The following is a 26,471-nucleotide window of genomic DNA, read 5'->3' as shown; positions in this document are numbered from 1 at the left end:
TATGCAGCAGAGTTACAGTCGCGGAGTCGGATATGCAGCGTGTCACAGGTGCAGATTAAGGTATGCTGCGGGTCACAGATGCAGAGTCCGATATGCAACAGGTCACAGACGCAGACTAAGATATGCAGCGGGTCACAGATGCAGAGTAAGATATGCAGCGGGTCACAGACGCAGAGTCGGATATGCAGCGGGTTACAGACGCAGAGTTGGATATGCAGCGGAGTTGCAGATGCAGCGTCGGATATGCAGCAGGTCACAGACGCAGATTAAGATATGCAGCGGGTCACAGAAGCAGAGTAGGATATGCAGCGGGTCACAGAAGCAGAGTAGGATATGCAGCGGGTCAACGACGCACAGTCAGATATGCATCGGGTCACAGACGCAGAGTCAGATATGCAGCGGGTCACAGACACAGATTCAGATATGCAGCGGATCACAGACGCAGAGTAAAATATGCAGTGGGTCACAGACGCAGAGTAAGATATGCAGAAGGTCACAGACTCAGAGTCCGATATGCAACGGGTCACAGATGCAGACTAAGATATGCAGTGGGTCACAGATGCAGAGTAAGATATGCAGCGGTTCACAGACCCAGAGTCGGATATGCAGCGGGTTACAGACGCAGAGTTGGATATGCAGCGGAGTTACAGACGCAGAGTCGGATATGCAGCAGGTCACAGATGCAAATTAAGATATGCAGCGGGTCACAGATGCATAGTCGGATATGCAGCGGGTTACAGACGCAGTGTCAGATATGCAGCGGGTCACAGACGCAGAGTCAGATATGCAGCGGGTCACAGATGCAGACTCAGATATGCAGCAGGTCACAAACGCAGAGTCGGATATGCAGCGGGTTACAGCCGCAGAGTCGGATATGCAGAGGGTTACAGACGCAGACTAGGATATGCATTGGGTCACAGATGCAGAGTCAGATATCCAGTGGGTCACAGGCGCAGAGTCAGATATGCAGCGGGTCACAGATGTAGAGTCAGATATGCATTGGGTCACAGATGCAGAGTCAGATATCCAGTGGGTCACAGGCGCAGAGTCAGATATGCAGCGGGTCACAGACGCAGAGTAAGATACGCAGCGGGTCACAGAGTTAGAGACAGATACGCAGCGAGTCACAGACGCAGAGTCAGATACGCAGCGGGTCACAGACGCAGAGTCAGATATGCAGCAGCGGGTCACAGACGAAGAGTCAGATATGCAGCGGGTCACAGACGCAGAGAAAGATATGCAGCGGGTCACAGACGCAGAGTCGGTATGCAGCGGGTCACAGATGCAGATTAAGATATGCAGCGGGTCACAGACGCAGAGTAGGATATGTAGCGGGTCACAGACGCAGAGTAGGATATGTAGCGGGTCACAGACGCAGAGTCGGATATGCAGCGTGTTACAGACGCAGAGTCGGATATGCAGCGGGTTACAGACGCAGAGTCGAATATGCAGCGGGTTACAGACGCAGAGTCGGATATGCAGCGGGTTACAGACACAGAGTCAAATATGCAGCATGTCAAAGATGCAGAGTAAGATATGCAGCGGGTCACAGACGCAGAGTAATATATGCAAAAGGTCACAGACGCAGATTAAGATATGCAGCGGGTCACAGACGCAGAGTCGGATATGCAGCGGGTTACAGCAGCAGAGTCGGATATGTAGAGGGTTACAGACGCAGACTAGGATATGCAGTGGGTCACAGATGCAGAGTAAATATGCAGCGGGTCACAGATGCAGATTAAGATACGCAGCGGGTTGCAGACACAGATTAATGTATGCAGCGGGTCACAGACGCAGAGTCGGATATGCAACGGGTCACAGACGCAGATAGGATATGCAGCGGGTCCCAGACACAGAGTAGGATATGCAGCAGGTCACAGATGCAGAGTCAGATATGCAGCGGGTCACAGACGCAGTCGGATATGCAGCGGGTTACAGACGCAGAGTCGGATATGCAGCGGGTCACAGACGCAGAGTCGGATATGCACTTGGTCACAGACGCAGAGTCGGATAAGCAGCGGGTCACAGACGCATATAAACATATGCAGAGGGTCACAGATGCAGTGTCGGATATGCAGAGGGTTACAGACGCATACTAGGATATGCAGCGGGTCACAGACGCAGAGTCAGATATGCAGCGGGTCACAGACGCAGAGTCAGATATGCAACGGGTCACAGATGCAGAGTAAGATATGCAGCGGGTCACAGACGCAGAGCAAAATATGCAGTGGGTTACAGTCGCAGATTAAGACATGCAGCAGGTCACAGACGCAGAGTCAGATATGCAGCGGGTCACAGACGCAGAGTAGGATATGCAGCGGGTCACAAACGCAGATTAAGATATGCAGCGGGTCACAGACGCAGAGTCGGATATGTAGCGGGTTACAGATGCAGAGTCGGATATGCAGCGTGTCACAGACGCAGAGTAAGATATACATCAGGTCAAAAACGCAGAGAAAGATATGCAGCGGGTCACAGATGTAGAGTCAGATATGCAGCGGGTCACAGATACAGAGTAAGATATGCAGCGGGTCACAGACAGAGATTAAGATATTCAGTGCGTCACAGATGCAGAGTAAGATATGCAGCGGGTCACAGACGCAGAGTCGGATATGCAGCGGGTCACAGACGCAGAGTCGGATATGCAGCGGGTCACAGACGCAGAGTAAGATATGCAGCGGGTTACAGATGCAGAGAAGGATATACAGCGGGTTACAGACTCAGAGTAGTACATGCAGCGGGTCACAGACGCAGAGTAGGATATGCATTGGATCACAGATGCAGAGTCAGATATGCAGCGGGTTACAGACGCAGCGTTGAATATGCAGCAGAGTTACAGACGCGGAGTCGGATATGCAGCATGTCACAGACGCAGATTAAGGTATGCTGCGAGTCACAGATGCAGAGTCCGATATGCAACAGGTCACAGACGCAGACTAAGATATGCAGCGGGTCACAGATGCAGAGTAAGGTATGCAGCGGGTCACATACGCAGAGTCGGATATGCAGCAGGTTACAGACGCAGAGTTGGATATGCAGCGGAGTTGCAGACGCAGCGTCGGATATGCAGCAGGTCACAGACGCAGATTAAGATATGCAGCGGGTCACAGAAGCAGAGTAGGATATGCAGTGGGTCACAGAAGCAGAGTAGGATATGCAGCGGGTCAAAGACGCACAGTCAGATATGCAGCGGGTCACAGACGCAGAGTCAGATATGCAGCGGGTCACAGACACAGATTCAGATATGCAGCGGATCACAGACGCAGAGTAAAATATGCAGCGGGTCACAGACGCAGAGGAAGATATGTAGCGGTCACAGACTCAGAGTCCGATATGCAACGGGTCACAGCCGCAGACTAAGATATGCAGCGGGTCACAGATCCAAAGTAAGATATGCAGCGGGTCACAGACGCAGAGTCGGATATGCAGCGGGTTACAGACGCAGAGTCGGATATGCAGCGGAGTTACAGACGCAGAGTCGGATATGCAGCAGGTCACAGATGCAGATTAAGATATGCAGTGGGTCACAGATGCATAGTCGGATATGCAGCAGGTTACAGACGCAGAGTCAGATATGCAGCGGGTCACAGATGCAGAGTCAGATATGCAGCAGGTCACAAACGCAGAGTCGGATATGCAGCGGGTTACAGCCGCAGAGTCAGATATGCAGAGGGTTACAGACTCAGAATAGGATATGCATTGGGTCACAGACGCAGTGTCAGATATGCAGCGGGTCACAGACGCAGAGTAAGATATGCAGCGGGTCACAGATGCAGATTAAGATATACAGTGGGTTACAAACGCAGATTAAGACATGCAGCGGGTCACAGACGCAGATAGGATATGCAGTGGGTCACATACGCAGAGTAAGATATGCAGCGGGTCACAGACGCAGAGTAAGATATTCAGCGGGTCACAGAGTTAGAGTCAGATACGCAGTGAGTCACAGACGCAGAGTCAGATACGCAGAGTCAGATATGCAGCAGCAGGTCACAGACGCAGAGTCAGATATGCAGCAGGTCACAGATGCAGAGAAAGATATGCAGCAGGTCACAGACGCAGAGTCAGATATGCAGCGGGTCACAGACGCAGCGTCGGATATGCAGCGGTTTACAGACGCAGAGTAAGATATGCAGCGGGTCACAGACGAAGAGGAGGATATGCAGCGGGTTACAGATGCAGATTCGGATACAGACGCAGAGTCCGATATGCAGCGGGTCACAGACTCAGCGTCCGATATGCAACAGGTCACAGACACAGATTAAGATATGCAGCGGCTCACAGATGCAGAGTCGGATATGCAGCGGGTCAGAGATGCAGATTAAGATATGCAGCGGGTCACAGATGCAGATTAGGATATGTAGCGGGTCACAGACGCAGAGTCGGATATGCAGCGGGTTACAGACGCAGAGTCAGACATGCACTTGGTCACAGACGCAGAGTCGGAAAAGCAGCTGGTCACAGACGCCGATTAACATATACAGAGGGTCACAGATGCAGAGTCGGATATGCAGAGGGTTTCAGACGCATACTAGGATATGCAACGGGTCACAGACGCAGAATCAGATATGCAGCGGGTCAAAGATGCAGAGTAAGATATGCAGCGGGTCACAGACGCAGAGCAAAATATTCAGTGGGTTACAGACGTAGATTAAGACATGCAGCAGGTCACAGACGCAGAGTCGGATATGCAGCGGGTCACAGACGCAGAGTAGGATATGCAGCGGGTCACAGACGCAGAGTCGGATATGTAGCGGGTTACAGACGCAGAGTCTGATATGCAGCGTGTCACAGACGCAGAGTAAGATATGCAGTGGGTCAAAAACGCAGAGTAAGATATGCAGCGGGTCACTGATGTAGAGTCAGATATGCAGCGGGTCACAGATGCAGAGTAAGATATGCAGCGGGTCACAGACGCAGATTAAGATATGCAGTGGGTCCCAGATGCAGAGTAAGATATGCAGCGGGTCACAGACGCAGTGTCGGATATGCAGTGGGTCACAGACGCAGAGTCGGATATGCAGCTGGTCACAGACGCAGAGTAAGATATGCAGCGGGCTACAGATGCAGAGTAGGATATGCAGCGGGTTACAGACGCAGAGTAGTATATGCAGCGGGTCACAGACGCAGAGTATGATATGCAGTGGATCACAGATGCAGAGTCAGATATGCAGCGGGTTACAGACGCGGCGTTGAATATGCAGCAGAGTTACAGACGCGGAGTCAGATATGCAGTATGTCACAGATGCAGATTAAGGTATGCTGCGGGTCACAGATGCAGAGTCCGATATGCGACAGGTCACAAACGCAGACTAAGATATGCAGCGGGTCAAAGACGCAGAGTCGGATATGCAGCGGATTACAGACGCAGAGTTGGATATGCAGCAGAGTTGCAGACGCAGCGTCGGATATGCAGCGGGTCACAGAAGCAGAGTAGGATATGCAGCGGATCACAGAAGCAGAGTAGGATATGCAGCGGGTCAAAGACGCACAGTCCGATATGCAACGGGTCACGGACGCAGACTAAGATATGCAGCGGGTCACAGATGCAGAGTAAGATATGCAGCGGGTCACAGACGCAGATTCAGATATGCAGCGGATCACAGACGCAGAGTAAAATATGCAGCGGGTCACAGACGCAGAGTAAGATATGCAGCCGGTCACAGACTCAGAGTCCGATATGCAACGGGTCACAGACGCAGACTAAGATATGCAGCGGGTCACAGATGCAGAGTAAGATATGCAGCGGGTCACAGACACAGAGTCGGATATGCAGCGAGTTACAGACGCAGAGTCGGATATGCAGCGGAGTTACAGACGCAGAGTCGGATATGCAGCAGGTCACAGATGCAGATTAAGATATGCAGCGGGTCACAGATGCAAAGTCGGATATGCAGCAGGTTACAGACGCAGAGTCAGATATGCAGCGGGTCACAGACGCAGAGTCAGATATGCAGCGGGTCACAGATGCAGAGTCAGATATGCAGCAGGTCACAAACGCAGAGTCGGATATGTAGCGTGTTACAGCCGCAGAGTCGGATATGCAGAGGGTTACAGACGCAGACTAGGATATGCATTGGGTCACAGACGCAGAGTCAGATATCCAGTGGGTCACAGGCGCAGAGTCAGATATGCAGCGGGTCACAGATGCAGAGTAAGATATGCAGCGGGTCACAGATACAGATTAAGATATTCAGTGGGTTACAAACGCAGATTAAGATATGCAGCGGGTCACAGACGCAGAGTCGGATATGCAGCGGGTCACAGACGCAGATAGGATATGCAGCGGGTCACATACGCAGAGTAAGATATGTAGCGGGTCACAGACGCAGAGTAAGATATGCAGCGGGTCACAGACGCAGAGTCAGATATGCAGCAGCGGGTCACAGACGCAGAGTCAGATATGCAGCGGGTCACAGACGCAGAGAAAGATATGCAGCAGGTCACAGACGCAGATTAGATATGCATCGGGTCACAGACGCAGAGTCGGATATGCAGCGGTTTACAGACGCAGAGTAGGATATGCAGCGGGTCACAGACGCAGAGTAGGATATGCAGCGGGTCACAGACGCAGAGGAGGATATGCAGCGTGTTACAGACGCAGAGTCGGATATGCAGCGGGTTACAGACGCAGAGTCGAATATGCAGCGGGTTACAGACGCAGAGTCGGATATGCAGCGGGTTACAGACGCAGAGTAGGATATGCAGCGGGTCACAGACGCAGAGTAGGATATGCAGCGGGTCACAGACGCAGAGGAGGATATGCAGCGTGTTACAGACGCAGAGTCGGATATGCAGCGGGTTACAGACGCAGAGTCGAATATGCAGCGGGTTACAGACGCAGAGTCGGATATGCAGCGGGTTACAGACACAGAGTCAAATATGCAGCATGTCACAGATGCAGAGTAAGATATGCAGCGGGTCACAGACGCAGAGTAATATATGCAACAGGTCACAGACGCAGATTAAGATATGCAGCGGGTCACAGACGCAGAGTCGGATATGCAGCGGGTTACAGCCGCAGAGTCGGATATGCAGAGGGTTACAGACGCAGACTAAGATATGCATTGGGTCACAGACGCAGAGTCAGATATCCAGTGGGTCACAGGCGCAGAGTCAGATATGCAGCGGGTCACAGACGCAGAGAAAGATATGCAGCGGGTCACAGATACAGATTAAGATATGCAGTGGGTCACAGACGCAGAGTCGGATATGCAGCGGGTCACAGATGCAGATAGGATATGCAGCTGGTCACATACGCAGAGTAAGATATGCAGCAGGTCACAGAAGCAGAGTAAGATATTCAGCGGGTCACAGACACAGAGTCAGATATGCAGCGGGTCACAGACGCAGATTCAGATATGCAGCGGATCACAGACGCAGAGTAAAATATGCAGCGGGTCACAGATGCAGAGTAAGATATGCAGCGGGTCACAGACACAGAGTCGGATATGCAGCGAGTTACAGACGCAGAGTCGGATATGCAGCGGAGTTACAGACGCAGAGTCGGATATGCAGCAGGTCACAGATGCAGATAAAGATATGCAGCGGATCACAGATGCAAAGTCGGATATGCAGCAGGTCACAGATGCAGAGTCAGATATGCAGCAGGTCACAAACGCAGAGTCGGATATGCAGCGGGTTACAGCCGCAGAGTCGGATATGCAGAGGGTTACAGACGCAGACTAGGATATGCATTGGGTCACAGACGCAGAGTCAGATATCCAGTGGGTCACAGGCGCAGACTCAGATATGCAGCGGGTCACAGATGCAGAGTAAGATATGCAGCGGGTCACAGATACAGATTAAGATATTCAGTGGGTTACAAACGCAGATTAAGATATGCAGCGGGTCACAGACGCAGAGTCGGATATGCAGCGGTCACAGACGCAGATAGGATATGCAGCGGGTCACATACGCAGAGTAAGATATGCAGCGGGTCACAGACGCAGAGTAAGATATGCAGCGGTCACAGACGCAGAGTCAGATATGCAGCAGCGGGTCACAGACGCAGAGTCAGATATGCAGCGGGTCACAGACGCAGAGAAAGATATGCAGCAGGTCACAGACGCAGATTAGATATGCAGCGGGTCACAGACGCAGAGTCGGATATGCAGCGGTTTACAGACGCAGAGTAAGATATGCAGCGGGTCACAGACGCAGAGTAGGATATGCAGCGGGTCACAGACGCAGAGGAGGATATGCAGCGTGTTACAGACGCAGAGTCGGATATGCAGCGGGTTACAGACGCAGAGTCGAATATGCAGCGGGTTACAGACGCAGAGTCGGATATGCAGCGGGTTACAGACACAGAGTCAAATATGCAGCATGTCACAGATGCAGAGTAAGATATGCAGCGAGTCACAGACGCAGAGTAATATATGCAACAGGTCACAGACGCAGATTAAGATATGCAGCGGGTCACAGACGCAGAGTCGGATATGCAGCGGGTTACAGCTGCAGAGTCGGATATGCAGAGGGTTACAGACGCAGACTAGGATATGCATTGGGTCACAGACGCAGAGTCAGATATCCAGTGGGTCACAGGCGCAGAGTCAGATATGCAGCGGGTCACAGACGCAGAGTAAGATATGCAGCGGGTCACAGATACAGATTAAGATATACAGTGGGTTACAAACGCAGATTAAGATATGCAGTGGGTCACAGACGCAGAGTCGGATATGCAGCGGGTCACAGATGCAGATAGGATATGCAGCTGGTCACATACGCAGAGTAAGATATGCAGCGGGTCACAGAAGCAGAGTAAGATATTCAGCGGGTCACAGACGCAGAGTCAGATATGCAGCAGCGGGTCACAGACGCAGAGTCAGATATGCAGCGGGTCACAGATGCAGAGAAAGATATGCAGCAGGTCACAGACGCAGATTAGATATACAGCGGGTCACAGACGCAGAGTCGGATATGCAGCGGGTTACAGACGCAGAGTCGGATATGCAGCGGAGTTACAGACGCAGAGTCGGATATGCAGCAGGTCACAGATGCAGATTAAGATATGCAGCGGGTCACAGATGCATAGTCGGATATGCAGCAGGTTACAGACGCAGAGTCAGATATGCAGCGGGTCACAGACGCAGAGTCAGATATGCAGCGGGTCACAGATGCAGAGTCAGATATGCAGCAGGTCACAAACGCAGAGTCGGATATGCAGCGGGTTACAGCCGCAGAGTCGGATATGCAGAGGGTTACAGAGGCAGGCTAGGAAATGCATTGGGTCACAGACGCAGAGTCAGATATCCAGTGGGCCACAGGCGCAGAGTCAGATATGCAGCGGGTTACAGACGCAGAGGAAGATATGCAGCGGTTCACAGATACAGATTAAGATATGCAGCAGGTCACAGACGCAGAGTCGGATATGCAGCGGGTCACAGACGCAGATAGGATATGCAGCGGGTCACATACGCAGAGTAAGATATGCAGCGAGTTACAGACGCAGAGTCGGATATGCAGCGGAGTTACAGACGCAGAGTCGGATATGCAGCAGGTCACAGATGCAGATTAAGATATGCAGCGGGTCACAGATGCAAAGTCGGATATGCAGCAGGTCACAGATGCAGAGTCAGATATGCAGCAGGTCACAAACGCAGAGTCGGATATGCAGCGGGTTACAGCCGCAGAGTCGGATATGCAGAGGGTTACAGACGCAGACTAGGATATGCATTGGGTCACAGACGCAGAGTCAGATATCCAGTGGGTCACAGGCGCAGAGTCAGATATGCAGCGGGTCACAGATGCAGAGTAAGATATGCAGCGGGTCACAGATACAGATTAAGATATTCAGTGGGTTACAAACGCAGATTAAGATATGCAGCGGGTCACAGACGCAGAGTCGGATATGCAGCGGGTCACAGACGCAGATAGGATATGCAGCGGGTCACATACGCAGAGTAAGATATGCAGCGGGTCACAGACGCAGATTAGATATGCAGCGGGTCACAGACGCAGAGTCGGATATGCAGCGGGTTACAGACACAGAGTCGGATATGCAGCGGAGTTACAGACGCAGAGTCGGATATGCAGCAGGTCACAGATGCAGATTAAGAAATGCAGCGGGTCACAGATGCATAGTCGGATATGCAGCAGGTTACAGACGCAGAGTCAGATATGCAGCGGGTCACAGACGCAGAGTCAGATATGCAGCGGGTCACAGATGCAGAGTCAGATATGCAGCAGGTCACAAACGCAGAGTCGGATATGCAGCGGGTTACAGCCGCAGAGTCGGATATGCAGAGGGTTACAGAGGCAGGCTAGGAAATGCATTGGGTCACAGACGCAGAGTCAGATATCCAGTGGGTCACAGGCGCAGAGTCAGATATGCAGCGGGTTACAGACGCAGAGTAAGATATGCAGCGGTTCACAGATACAGATTAAGATATGCAGCAGGTCACAGACGCAGAGTCGGATATGCAGCGGGTCACAGACGCAGATAGGATATGCAGCGGGTCACATACGCAGAGTAAGATATGCAGCGGGTCACAGACGCAGAGTAAGATATGCAGCGGGTCACAGACGCAGAGTCAGATATGCAGCAGCGGGTCACAGACGCAGAGTCAGATATGCAGCGGGTCACAGATGCAGAGAAAGATATGCAGCAGGTCACAGACGCAGATTAGATATGCAGCGGGTCACAGACGCAGAGTCGGATATGCAGCGGTTTACAGATGCAGAGTCAGATACAGACGCAGAGTCTGATATGCAGCGGGTCACAGACTCAGCGTCCGATATGCAACAGGTCACAGACACAGATTAAGATATGCAGCGGCTCACAGATGCAGAGTCCGATATGCAGCGGGTCACTGATGCAGATTAAGATATGCAGCGGGTCACAGACGCAGAGTAGGATATGTAGCGGGTCACAGACGCAGAGTCGGATATGCAGCATGTTACAGACGCAGAGTCGGATATGCAGCGGGTTACAGACGCAGAGTCGAATATGCAGCGGGTTACAGACGCAGAGTCGGATATGCAGCGGGTTACAGACACAGAGTCAAATATGCAGCATGTCACAGATGCAGTGTAAGATATGCAGCGGGTCACAGACGCAGAGTAGTATATGCAACAGGTCACAGACGCAGATTAAGATATGCAGCGGGTCACAGACGCAGAGTCGGATATGCAGCGGGTTACAGCCGCAGAGTCGGATATGTAGAGGGTTACAGACGCAGACTAGGATATGCAGCGGGTCACAGATGCAGAGTAAATATGCAGCGGGTCACAGATGCAGATTAAGATACGCAGCGGGTTACAGACGCAGATAAAGATATGCAGTGGGTCACAGACGCAGAGTCGGATATGCAGCGGGTCACAGACGCAGATAGGATATGCAGCGGGTCACAGACACAGAGTAGGATTTGCAGTAGGTCACAGATGCAGAGTCAGATATGCAGCGGGTCACAGACGCAGTCGGATATGCAGCGGGTTACAGACGCAGAGTCGGAAATGCAGTGGGTCACAGACGCAGAGTCGGATATGCACTTGGTCACAGACGCAGAGTCGGATAAGCAGCGGGTCTCAGACGCAGATTAACATATGCAGAGGGTCACAGATGCAGTGTCGGATATGCAGAGGGTTACAGACACATACTAGGATATGCAGTGGGTCACAGACGTAGAGTCAGATATGCAGCGGGTCACAGACACAGAGTCAGATATGCTGCGGGTCACAGACACAGAGTAAGATATGCAGCGGGTCACAGACGCAGAGCAAAATATGCAGGGGTTTACAGTCGCAGATTAAGACATGCAGCAGGTCACAGACGCAGAGTCGGATATGCAGCGGGTCACAGACGCAGAGTAGGATATGCAGCGGGTCACAGAAGCAGATATAGATTTGCAGCGGGTCACAGACGCAGAGTCGGATATGTAGCGGGTTACAGACGCAGAGTCGGATATGCAGCGTGTCACAGACACAGAGTAAGATATGCAGTGGGTAAAAAACGCAGAGTAAGATATGTAGCGCGTCAGAGATGTAGATTCAGATATGCAGCGGGTCACAGATGCAGAGTAAGATATGCAGCGGGTCACAGACGCAGATTAAAATATGCAGCGTGTCACAGATGCAGAGTAAGATATGCAGCGGGTCACAGACGCAGAGTCGGATATGCAGCGGGTCACAGACGGAGAGTCGGATATGCAGCGGAGTTGCAGACGCAGCGTTGGATATGCAGCAGGTCTCAGACGCAGATTAAGATATGCAGCGGGTCACAGAAGCAGAGTAGGATATGCAGCGGGTCACAGAAGCAGAGTAGGATATGCAGCGGGTCAAAAGATGCACAGTCAGATATGCAGCGGGTCACAGACGCAGAGTCAGATATGCAGCGGGTCACAGACACAGATTCAGATATGCAGCGGATCACAGACGCAGAGTAAAATATGCAGCGGGTCACAGACACAGAGTAAGATATGCAGCGGGTCACAGACTCAGAGTCCGATATGCAACGGGTCACAGACGTACACTAAGATATGCAGCGGGTCACAGATGCAGAGTAAGATATGCAGTGGGTCACAGACGCAGAGTCGGATAAGCAGCGGGTTACAGACGCAGAGTTGGATATGCAGCGGAGTTACAGACGCAGAGTCGGATATGCAGCATGTCACAGATGCAGATTAAGATATGCAGCGGGTCACAGATGCATAGTCGGATATGCAGCAGGTTACAGACGCAGAGTCAGATATGCAGCGGGTCACAGACGCAGAGTAATATATGCAACGGGTCACAGATGCAGATTAAGATATGCAGCGGGTCACAGACGCAGAGTCGGATATGCAGCGGGTTACAGCCGCAGAGTCGGATATGTAGAGGGTTACAGACGCAGACTAGGATATGCAGCGGGTCACAGATGCAGAGTAAATATGCAGCGGGTCACAGATGCAGATTAAGATACGCAGCGGGTTACAGACGCAGATAAAGATATGCAGCGGGTCACAGACGCAGAGTCGGATATGCAGCGGGTCACAGACGCAGATAGGAGATGCAGCGGGTCACAGACACAGAGTAGGATTTGCAGCAGGTCACAGATGCAGAGTCAGATATGCAGCGGGTCACAGACGCAGTCGGATATGCAGCGGGTTACAGACGCAGAGTCGGATAAGCAGCGGGTCACAGACGCAGATTAATATATGCAGAGGGTCACAGATGCAGAGTCGGATATGCAGAGGGTTACAGACGCATACTAGAATATGCAGCGGGTCACAGACGCAGAGTCAGATATGCAGCGGGTCACAGACACAGAGTCAGATATGCTGCGGGTCAGAGACACAGAGTAAGATATGCAGCGGGTCACAGACGCAGAGCAAAATATGCAGGGGTTTACAGTCGCAGATTAAGACATGCAGCAGGTCACAAACGCAGAGTCGGATATGCAGCGGGTCACAGACGCAGAGTAGGATATGCAGCGGGTCACAGAAGCAGATTAAGATATGCAGCCGGTCACAGACGCAGAGTCGGATATGTAGCGGGTTACAGACGCAGAGTCGGATATGCAGCATGTCACAGACGCAGAGTAAGATATGCAGCGGGTCAAAAACGCAGAGTAAGATATGCAGCGGGTCACAGATGTAGAGTCAGATATGCAGCGGGTCACAGATGCAGAGTAAGATATGCAGCGGGTCACAGACGCAGATTAAGATATGCAGCGGGTCACAGATGCAGAGTAAGACATGCAGCGGGTCACAGACGCAGAGTCGGATATGCAGCGGGTCACAGACGGAGAGTCGGATATGCAGCGGAGTTGCAGACGCAGCGTTGGATATGCAGCAGGTCTCAGACGCAGATTAAGATATGCAGCGGGTCACAGAAGCAGAGTAGGATATGCAGCGGGTCACAGAAGCAGAGTAGGATATGCAGCGGGTCAAAAGATGCACAGTCAGATATGCAGCGGGTCACAGACGCAGAGTCAGATATGCAGCGGGTCACAGACACAGATTCAGATATGCAGCGGATCACAGACGCAGAGTAAAATATGCAGCGGGTCACAGACACAGAGTAAGATATGCAGCGGGTCACAGACTCAGAGTCCGATATGCAACGGGTCACAGACGTACACTAAGATATGCAGCGGGTCACAGATGCAGAGTAAGATATGCAGTGGGTCACAGACGCAGAGTCGGATAAGCAGCGGGTTACAGACGCAGAGTTGGATATGCAGCGGAGTTACAGACGCAGAGTCGGATATGCAGCATGTCACAGATGCAGATTAAGATATGCAGCGGGTCACAGATGCATAGTCGGATATGCAGCAGGTTACAGACGCAGAGTCAGATATGCAGCGGGTCACAGACGCAGAGTAATATATGCAACGGGTCACAGATGCAGATTAAGATATGCAGCGGGTCACAGACGCAGAGTCGGATATGCAGCGGGTTACAGCCGCAGAGTCGGATATGTAGAGGGTTACAGACGCAGACTAGGATATGCAGCGGGTCACAGATGCAGAGTAAATATGCAGCGGGTCACAGATGCAGATTAAGATACGCAGCGGGTTACAGACGCAGATAAAGATATGCAGCGGGTCACAGACGCAGAGTCGGATATGCAGCGGGTCACAGACGCAGATAGGAGATGCAGCGGGTCACAGACACAGAGTAGGATTTGCAGCAGGTCACAGATGCAGAGTCAGATATGCAGCGGGTCACAGACGCAGTCGGATATGCAGCGGGTTACAGACGCAGAGTCGGATAAGCAGCGGGTCACAGACGCAGATTAATATATGCAGAGGGTCACAGATGCAGAGTCGGATATGCAGAGGGTTACAGACGCATACTAGAATATGCAGCGGGTCACAGACGCAGAGTCAGATATGCAGCGGGTCACAGACACAGAGTCAGATATGCTGCGGGTCAGAGACACAGAGTAAGATATGCAGCGGGTCACAGACGCAGAGCAAAATATGCAGGGGTTTACAGTCGCAGATTAAGACATGCAGCAGGTCACAAACGCAGAGTCGGATATGCAGCGGGTCACAGACGCAGAGTAGGATATGCAGCGGGTCACAGAAGCAGATTAAGATATGCAGCCGGTCACAGACGCAGAGTCGGATATGTAGCGGGTTACAGACGCAGAGTCGGATATGCAGCATGTCACAGACGCAGAGTAAGATATGCAGCGGGTCAAAAACGCAGAGTAAGATATGCAGCGGGTCACAGATGTAGAGTCAGATATGCAGCGGGTCACAGATGCAGAGTAAGATATGCAGCGGGTCACAGACGCAGATTAAGATATGCAGCGGGTCACAGATGCAGAGTAAGACATGCAGCGGGTCACAGACGCAGAGTCGGATATGCAGCGGGTCACAGACGCAGAGTCGGATATGCAGCGGAGTTGCAGACGCAGCGTCGGATATGCAGCAGGTCTCAGACGCAGATTAAGATATGCAGCGGGTCACAGAAGCAGAGTAGGATATGCAGCGGGTCACAGAAGCAGAGTAGGATATGCAGCGGGTCAAAAGACGCACAGTCAGATATGCAGCGGGTCACAGACGCAGAGTCAGATATGTAGCGGGTCACAGACACAGATTCAGATATGCAGCGGATCACAGACGCAGAGTAAAATATGCAGCGGGTCACAGACACAGAGTAAGATATGCAGCGGGTCACAGACTCAGAGTCCGATATGCAACGGGTCACAGACGTACACTAAGATATGCAGCGGGTCACAGATGCAGAGTAAGATATGCAGTGGGTCACAGACGCAGAGTCGGATAAGCAGCGGGTTACAGACGCAGAGTTGGATATGCAGCGGAGTTACAGACGCAGAGTCGTATATGCAGCATGTCACAGATGCAGAGTCAGATATGCAGCAGGTCACAAACGCAGAGTCGGATATGCAGCGGGTTACAGCCGCAGAGTCGGATATGCAGAGGGTTACAGACGCAGACTAGGATATGCATTGGGTCACAGACGCAGAGTCAGATATCCAGTGGGACACAGACGCAGAGTCGGATATGCAGCGGGTCACAGACGCAGAGGAGGATATGCAGCAGGTTACAGATGCAGAGTCGGATACAGACGCAGAGTCCGATATGCAGCGGGTCACAGACACAGATTAAGATATGCAGCGGCTCACAGACGCAGAGTCCGATATGCAGCGGGTCACAGATGCAGATTAAGATATGCAGCGGGTCACAGATGCAGAGTAGGATATGTAGCGGGTCACAGACGCAGAGTCGGATATGCAGCATGTTACAGACGCAGAGTCGGATATGCAGCGGGTTACAGACGCAGAGTCGAATATGCAGCGGGTTACAGACGCAGAGTCGGATATGCAGCGGGTTACAGACACAGAGTCAAATATGCAGCATGTCACAGATGCAGAGTAAGATATGCAGCGGGTCACAGACGCAGAGTAATATATGCAACGGGTCACAGATGCAGATTAAGATATGCAGCGGGTCACAGACGCAGAGTCGGATATGCAGCGGGTCACAGACGCAGAGTCGGATATGCAGCGGAGTTGCAGACGCAAGCCTGGGATATGCAGCAGGTCTCAGACGCAGATTAAGATATGCAGCGGGTCACAGAAGCAGAGTAGGATATGCAGCGGGTCACAGAAGCAGAGTAGGATTTGCAGCGGGTCAAAAGACGCACAGTCAGATATGCAGCGGGTCACAGATGCAGAGTAAGATATGCAGCGGGTCACAGACACAGATTCAGATATGCAGCGGATCACAGACGCAGAGTAAAATATGCAGCGGGTCACAGACGCAGAGTAAGATATGCAGTGGGTCACAGACTCAGAGTCCGATATGCAACGGGTCACAGACGTAGACTAAGATATCCAGCGGGTCACAGATGCAGAGTAAGATATGCAGCGGGTCACAGACGCAGAGTCGGATAAGCAGCGGGTTACAGACGCAGAGTTGGATATGCAGCGGAGTTACAGACGCAGAGTCGGATATGCAGCATGTCACAGATGCAGATTAAGATATGCAGCGGGTCACAGATGCATAGTCGGATATGCAGCAGGTTACAGACGCAGAGTCAGATATGCAGCGGGTCACAGACGCAGAGTCAGATATGCAGCGGGTCACAGATGCAGAGTCAGATATGCAGCAGGTCACAAACGCAGAGTCGGATATGCAGCGGGTTACAGCCGCAGAGTCGGATATGCAGAGGGTTACAGACGCAGACTAGGATATGCATTGGGTCACAGACGCAGAGTCAGATATCCAGTGGGACACAGACGCAGAGTCGGATATGCAGCGGAGTTGCAGACGCAGCGTCGGATATGCAGCAGGTCTCAGACGCAGATTAAGATATGCAGCGGGTCACAGACGCAGAGTAAGATATGCAGCGGGTCACAGACGCAGAGTAGGATATGCAGTGGGTCACAGACGCAGAGGAGGATATGCAGCAGGTTACAGATGCAGAGTCGGATACAGACGCAGAGTCCGATATGCAGCGCGTCACAGACTCAGCGTCCGATATGCAACAGGTCACAGACACAGATTAAGATATGCAGCGGCTCACAGACGCAGAGTCCGATATGCAGCGGGTCACAGATGCAGATTAAGATATGCAGCGGGTCACAGATGCAGAGTAGGATATGTAGCGGGTCACAGACGCAGAGTCGGATATGCAGCGTGTTACAGACGCAGAGTCGGATATGCAGCGGGTTACAGACGCAGAGTCGAATATGCAGCGGGTTACAGACGCAGAGTCGGATATGCAGCGGGTTACAGACACAGAGTCAAATATGCAGCATGTCACAGATGCAGAGTAAGATATGCAGCGGGTCACAGACGCAGAGTAATATATGCAACGGGTCACAGATGCAGATTAAGATATGCAGCGGGTCACAGACGCAGAGTCGGATATGCAGCGGGTCACAGAAGCAGAGTAGGATATGCAGCGGGTCACAGAAGCAGAGTAGGATTTGCAGCGGGTCAAAAGACGCACAGTCAGATATGCAGCGGGTCACAGACGCAGAGTCAGATATGCAGCGGGTCACAGACACAGATTCAGATATGCAGCGGATCACAGACGCAGAGTAAAATATGCAGCGGGTCACAGACGCAGAGTAAGATATGCAGTGGGTCACAGACGCAGAGTCAGATATGCAGCGGGTCACAGACGTAGACTAAGATATGCAGCGGGTCACAGATGCAGAGTAAGATATGCAGCGGGTCACAGACGCAGAGTCGGATAAGCAGCGGGTTACAGACGCAGAGTTGGATATGCAGCGGAGTTACAGACGCAGAGTCGGATATGCAGCATGTCACAGATGCAGATTAAGATATGCAGCGGGTCACAGATGCATAGTCGGATATGCAGCAGGTTACAGACGCAGAGTCAGATATGCAGCGGGTCACAGACGCAGAGTCAGATATGCAGCGGGTCACAGATGTAGAGTCAGATATGCAGCAGGTCACAAACGCAGAGTCGGATATGCAGCGGGTTACAGCCGCAGAGTCGGATATGCAGAGGGTTACAGACGCAGACTAGGATATGCATTGGGTCACAGACGCAGAGTCAGATATCCAGTGGGACACAGACGCAGAGTCGGATATGCAGCGGAGTTGCAGACGCAGCGTCGGATATGCAGCAGGTCTCAGACGCAGATTAAGATATGCAGCGGGTCACAGACGCAGAGTAAGATATGCAGCGGGTCACAGACGCAGAGTAGGATATGCAGTGGGTCACAGACGCAGAGGAGGATATGCAGCAGGTTACAGATGCAGAGTCGGATACAGACGCAGAGTCCGATATGCAGCGGGTCACAGACTCAGCATCCGATATGCAACAGGTCACAGACACAGATTAAGATATGCAGCGGCTCACAGACGCAGAGTCCGATATGCAGCGGGTCACAGATACAGATTAAGATATGCAGCGGGTCACAGATGCAGAGTAGGATATGTAGCGGGTCACAGACGCAGAGTCGGATATGCAGCGTGTTACAGACGCAGAGTCGGATATGCAGCGGGTTACAGACGCAGAGTCGAATATGCAGCGGGTTACAGACGCAGAGTCGGATATGCAGCGGGTTACAGACACAGAGTCAAATATGCAGCATGTCACAGATGCAGAGTAAGATATGCAGCGGGTCACAGACGCAGAGTCAGATATGCAGCGGGTCACAGATGCAGAGTCAGATATGCAGCAGGTCACAAACGCAGAGTCGGATATGCAGCGGGTTACAGCCGCAGAGTCGGATATGCAGAGGGTTACAGACACAGAGTCAAATATGCAGCATGTCACAGATGCAGAGTAAGATATGCAGCGGGTCACAGACGCAGAGTAATATATGCAACGGGTCACAGATGCAGATTAAGATATGCAGCGGGTCACAGACGCAGAGTCGGATATGCAGCGGGTCACAGACGCAGAGTCGGATATGCAGCGGAGTTGCAGATGCAGCGTCGGATATGCAGCAGGTCTCAGACGCAGATTAAGATATGCAGCGGGTCACAGAAGCAGAGTAGGATATGCAGCGGGTCACAGAAGCAGAGTAGGATTTGCAGCGGGTCAAAAGACGCACAGTCAGATATGCAGCGGGTCACAGACGCAGAGTCAGATATGCAGCGGGTCACAGACACAGATTCAGATATGCAGCGGATCACAGACGCAGAGTAAAATATGCAGCGGGTCACAGACGCAGAGTAAGATATGCAGTGGGTCACAGACGCAGAGTCAGATATGCAGCGGGTCACAGACGTAGACTAAGATATGCAGCGGGTCACAGATGCAGAGTAAGATATGCAGTGGGTCACAGACTCAGAGTCCGATATGCAACGGGTCACAGACGTAGACTAAGATATGCAGCGGGTCACAGATGCAGAGTAAGATATGCAGCGGGTCACAGACGCAGAGTCGGATAAGCAGCGGGTTACAGACGCAGAGTTGGATATGCAGCGGAGTTACAGACGCAGAGTCGGATATGCAGCATGTCACAGATGCAGATTAAGATATGCAGCGGGTCACAGATGCATAGTCGGATATGCAGCAGGTTACAGACGCAGAGTCAGATATGCAGCGGGTCACAGACGCAGAGTCAGATATGCAGCGGGTCACAGATGCAGAGTCAGATATGCAGCAGGTCACAAACGCAGAGTCGGATATGCAGAGGGTTACAGACGCAGAGTCGGATATGCAGAGGGTTACAGACGCAGACTAGGATATGCATTGGGTCACAGACGCAGAGTCAGATATCCAGTGGGACACAGACGCAGAGTCGGATATGCAGCGGAGTTGCAGACGCAGCGTCGGATATGCAGCAGGTCTCAGACGCAGATTAAGATATGCAGCGGGACACAGACGCAGAGTAAGATATGCAGCGGGTCACAGACGCAGAGTAGGATATGCAGTGGGTCACAGACGCAGAGGAGGATATGCAGCAGGTTACAGATGCAGAGTCGGATACAGACGCAGAGTCCGATATGCAGCGGGTCACAGACTCAGCGTCCGATATGCAACAGGTCACATAAACAGATTAAGATATGCAGCGGCTCACAGACGCAGAGTCCGATATGCAGCGGGTCACAGATGCAGATTAAGATATGCAGCGGGTCACAGATGCAGAGTAGGATATGTAGCGGGTCACAGACGCAGAGTCGGATATGCAGCATGTTACAGACGCAGAGTCGGATATGCAGCGGGTTACAGACGCAGAGTCGAATATGCAGCGGGTTACAGACGCAGAGTCGGATATGCAGCGGGTTACAGACACAGAGTCAAATATGCAGCATGTCACAGATGCAGAGTAAGATATGCAGCGGGTCACAGACGCAGAGTAATTTATGCAACGGGTCACAGATGCAGATTAAGATATGCAGCGGGTCACAGACGCAGAGTCGGATATGCAGCGGGTCACAGAAGCAGAGTAGGATATGCAGCGGGTCACAGAAGCAGAGTAGGGTTTGCAGCGGGTCAAAAGACGCACAGTCAGATATGCAGCGGGTCACAGACGCAGAGTCAGATATGCAGCGGGTCACAGACACAGATTCAGATATGCAGCGGATCACAGACGCAGAGTAAAATATGCAGCGGGTCACAGACGCAGAGTAAGATATGCAGTGGGTCACAGACTCAGAGTCCGATATGCAACGGGTCACAGACGTAGACTAAGATATGCAGCGGGTCACAGATGCAGAGTAAGATATGCAGCGGGTCACAGACGCAGAGTCGGATAAGCAGCGGGTTACAGACGCAGAGTTGGATATGCAGCGGAGTTACAGACGCAGAGTCGGATATGCAGCATGTCACAGATGCAGATTAAGATATGCAGCGGGTCACAGATGCATAGTCGGATATGCAGCAGGTTACAGACGCAGAGTCAGATATGCAGCGGGTCACAGACGCAGAGTCAGATATGCAGCGGGTCACAGATGCAGAGTCAGATATGCAGCAGGTCACAAACGCAGAGTCGGATATGCAGCGGGTTACAGCCGCAGAGTCGGATATGCAGAGGGTTACAGACGCAGACTAGGATATGCATTGGGTCACAGACGCAGAGTCAGATATCCAGTGGGACACAGACGCAGAGTCGGATATGCAGCGGAGTTGCAGACGCAGCGTCGGATATGCAGCAGGTCTCAGACGCAGATTAAGATATGCAGCGGGTCACAGACGCAGAGTAAGATATGCAGCGGGTCACAGACGCAGAGTAGGATATGCAGTGGGTCACAGACGCAGAGGAGGATATGCAGCAGGTTACAGATGCAGAGTCGGATACAGACGCAGAGTCCGATATGCAGCGGGTCACAGACTCAGCATCCGATATGCAACAGGTCACAGACACAGATTAAGATATGCAGCGGCTCACAGACGCAGAGTCCGATATGCAGCGGGTCACAGATACAGATTAAGATATGCAGCGGGTCACAGATGCAGAGTAGGATATGTAGCGGGTCACAGACGCAGAGTCGGATATGCAGCGTGTTACAGACGCAGAGTCGGATATGCAGCGGGTTACAGACGCAGAGTCGAATATGCAGCGGGTTACAGACGCAGAGTCGGATATGCAGCGGGTTACAGACACAGAGTCAAATATGCAGCATGTCACAGATGCAGAGTAAGATATGCAGCGGGTCACAGACGCAGAGTCAGATATGCAGCGGGTCACAGATGCAGAGTCAGATATGCAGCAGGTCACAAACGCAGAGTCGGATATGCAGCGGGTTACAGCCGCAGAGTCGGATATGCAGAGGGTTACAGACACAGAGTCAAATATGCAGCATGTCACAGATGCAGAGTAAGATATGCAGCGGGTCACAGACGCAGAGTAATATATGCAACGGGTCACAGATGCAGATTAAGATATGCAGCGGGTCACAGACGCAGAGTCGGATATGCAGCGGGTCACAGACGCAGAGTCGGATATGCAGCGGGTTACAGCCGCAGAGTCGGATATGCAGAGGGTTACAGACACAGAGTCAAATATGCAGCATGTCACAGATGCAGAGTAAGATATGCAGCGGGTCACAGACGCAGAGTAATATATGCAACGGGTCACAGATGCAGATTAAGATATGCAGCGGGTCACAGACGCAGAGTCGGATATGCAGCGGGTCACAGACGCAGAGTCGGATATGCAGCGGAGTTGCAGATGCAGCGTCGGATATGCAGCAGGTCTCAGACGCAGATTAAGATATGCAGCGGGTCACAGAAGCAGAGTAGGATATGCAGCGGGTCACAGAAGCAGAGTAGGATTTGCAGTGGGTCAAAAGACGCACAGTCAGATATGCAGCGGGTCACAGACGCAGAGTCAGATATGCAGCGGGTCACAGACACAGATTCAGATATGCAGCGGATCACAGACGCAGAGTAAAATATGCAGCGGGTCACAGACGCAGAGTAAGATATGCAGTGGGTCACAGACTCAGAGTCCGATATGCAACGGGTCACAGACGTAGACTAAGATATGCAGCGGGTCACAGATGCAGAGTAAGATATGCAGCGGGTCACAGACGCAGAGTCGGATAAGCAGCGGGTTACAGACGCAGAGTTGGATATGCAGCGGAGTTACAGACGCAGAGTCGGATATGCAGCATGTCACAGATGCAGATTAAGATATGCAGCGGGTCACAGATGCATAGTCGGATATGCAGCAGGTTACAGACGCAGAGTCAGATATGCAGCGGGTCACAGACGCAGAGTCAGATATGCAGCGGGTCACAGATGCAGAGTCAGATATGCAGCAGGTCACAAACGCAGAGTCGGATATGCAGAGGGTTACAGACGCAGAGTCGGATATGCAGAGGGTTACAGACGCAGACTAGGATATGCATTGGGTCACAGACGCAGAGTCAGATATCCAGTGGGACACAGACGCAGAGTCGGATATGCAGCGGAGTTGCAGACGCAGCGTCGGATATGCAGCAGGTCTCAGACGCAGATTAAGATATGCAGCGGGACACAGACGCAGAGTAAGATATGCAGCGGGTCACAGACGCAGAGTAGGATATGCAGTGGGTCACAGACGCAGAGGAGGATATGCAGCAGGTTACAGATGCAGAGTCGGATACAGACGCAGAGTCCGATATGCAGCGGGTCACAGACTCAGCGTCCGATATGCAACAGGTCACATAAACAGATTAAGATATGCAGCGGCTCACAGACGCAGAGTCCGATATGCAGCGGGTCACAGATGCAGATTAAGATATGCAGCGGGTCACAGATGCAGAGTAGGATATGTAGCGGGTCACAGACGCAGAGTCGGATATGCAGCATGTTACAGACGCAGAGTCGGATATGCAGCGGGTTACAGACGCAGAGTCGAATATGCAGCGGGTTACAGACGCAGAGTCGGATATGCAGCGGGTTACAGACACAGAGTCAAATATGCAGCATGTCACAGATGCAGAGTAAGATATGCAGCGGGTCACAGACGCAGAGTAATTTATGCAACGGGTCACAGATGCAGATTAAGATATGCAGCGGGTCACAGACGCAGAGTCGGATATGCAGCGGGTCACAGAAGCAGAGTAGGATATGCAGCGGGTCACAGAAGCAGAGTAGGGTTTGCAGCGGGTCAAAAGACGCACAGTCAGATATGCAGCGGGTCACAGACGCAGAGTCAGATATGCAGCGGGTCACAGACACAGATTCAGATATGCAGCGGATCACAGACGCAGAGTAAAATATGCAGCGGGTCACAGACGCAGAGTAAGATATGCAGTGGGTCACAGACTCAGAGTCCGATATGCAACGGGTCACAGACGTAGACTAAGATATGCAGCGGGTCACAGATGCAGAGTAAGATATGCAGCGGGTCACAGACGCAGAGTCGGATAAGCAGCGGGTTACAGACGCAGAGTTGGATATGCAGCGGAGTTACAGACGCAGAGTCGGATATGCAGCATGTCACAGATGCAGATTAAGATATGCAGCGGGTCACAGATGCATAGTCGGATATGCAGCAGGTTACAGACGCAGAGTCAGATATGCAGCGGGTCACAGACGCAGAGTCAGATATGCAGCGGGTCACAGATGCAGAGTCAGATATGCAGCAGGTCACAAACGCAGAGTCGGATATGCAGAGGGTTACAGACGCAGACTAGGATATGCATTGGGTCACAGACGCAGAGTCAGATATCCAGTGGGACACAGACGCAGAGTCGGATATGCAGCGGAGTTGCAGACGCAGCGTCGGATATGCAGCAGGTCTCAGACGCAGATTAAGATATGCAGCGGGTCACAGACGCAGAGTAAGATATGCAGCGGGTCACAGACGCAGAGTAGGATATGCAGTTGGTCACAGACGCAGAGGAGGATATGCAGCAGGTTACAGATGCAGAGTCGGATACAGACGCAGAGTCCGATATGCAGCGGGTCACAGACTCAGCATCCGATATGCAACAGGTCACAGACACAGATTAAGATATGCAGCGGCTCACAGACGCAGAGTCCGATATGCAGCGGGTCACAGATACAGATTAAGATATGCAGCGGGTCACAGATGCAGAGTAGGATATGTAGCGGGTCACAGACGCAGAGTCGGATATGCAGCGTGTTACAGACGCAGAGTCGGATATGCAGCGGGTTACAGACGCAGAGTCGAATATGCAGCGGGTTACAGACGCAGAGTCGGATATGCAGCGGGTTACAGACACAGAGTCAAATATGCAGCATGTCACAGATGCAGAGTAAGATATGCAGCGGGTCACAGACGCAGAGTCAGATATGCAGCGGGTCACAGATGCAGAGTCAGATATGCAGCAGGTCACAAACGCAGAGTCGGATATGCAGCGGGTTACAGCCGCAGAGTCGGATATGCAGAGGGTTACAGACACAGAGTCAAATATGCAGCATGTCACAGATGCAGAGTAAGATATGCAGCGGGTCACAGACGCAGAGTAATATATGCAACGGGTCACAGATGCAGATTAAGATATGCAGCGGGTCACAGACGCAGAGTCGGATATGCAGCGGGTCACAGACGCAGAGTCGGATATGCAGCGGGTTACAGCCGCAGAGTCGGATATGCAGAGGGTTACAGACACAGAGTCAAATATGCAGCATGTCACAGATGCAGAGTAAGATATGCAGCGGGTCACAGACGCAGAGTAATATATGCAACGGGTCACAGATGCAGATTAAGATATGCAGCGGGTCACAGACGCAGAGTCGGATATGCAGCGGGTCACAGACGCAGAGTCGGATATGCAGCGGAGTTGCAGATGCAGCGTCGGATATGCAGCAGGTCTCAGACGCAGATTAAGATATGCAGCGGGTCACAGAAGCAGAGTAGGATATGCAGCGGGTCACAGAAGCAGAGTAGGATTTGCAGCGGGTCAAAAGACGCACAGTCAGATATGCAGCGGGTCACAGACGCAGAGTCAGATATGCAGCGGGTCACAGACACAGATTCAGATATGCAGCGGATCACAGACGCAGAGTAAAATATGCAGCGGGTCACAGACGCAGAGTAAGATATGCAGTGGGTCACAGACTCAGAGTCCGATATGCAACGGGTCACAGACGTAGACTAAGATATGCAGCGGGTCACAGATGCAGAGTAAGATATGCAGCGGGTCACAGACGCAGAGTCGGATAAGCAGCGGGTTACAGACGCAGAGTTGGATATGCAGCGGAGTTACAGACGCAGAGTCGGATATGCAGCATGTCACAGATGCAGATTAAGATATGCAGCGGGTCACAGATGCATAGTCGGATATGCAGCAGGTTACAGACGCGGAGTCAGATATGCAGCGGGTCACAGACGCAGAGTCAGATATGCAGCGGGTCACAGATGCAGAGTCAGATATGCAGCAGGTCACAAACGCAGAGTCGGATATGCAGAGGGTTACAGACGCAGAGTCGGATATGCAGAGGGTTACAGACGCAGACTAGGATATGCATTGGGTCACAGACGCAGAGTCAGATATCCAGTGGGACACAGACGCAGAGTCGGATATGCAGCGGAGTTGCAGACGCAGCGTCGGATATGCAGCAGGTCTCAGACGCAGATTAAGATATGCAGCGGGACACAGACGCAGAGTAAGATATGCAGCGGGT

This window comes from Taudactylus pleione, unplaced genomic scaffold, assembly GCF_031769625.1.
Source record: "Taudactylus pleione unplaced genomic scaffold, aTauple2 ptg000044l, whole genome shotgun sequence".
Lineage (NCBI taxonomy): Eukaryota > Metazoa > Chordata > Amphibia > Anura > Myobatrachidae > Taudactylus > Taudactylus pleione.
Note: the sequence above shows the minus strand (reverse complement) of the source record.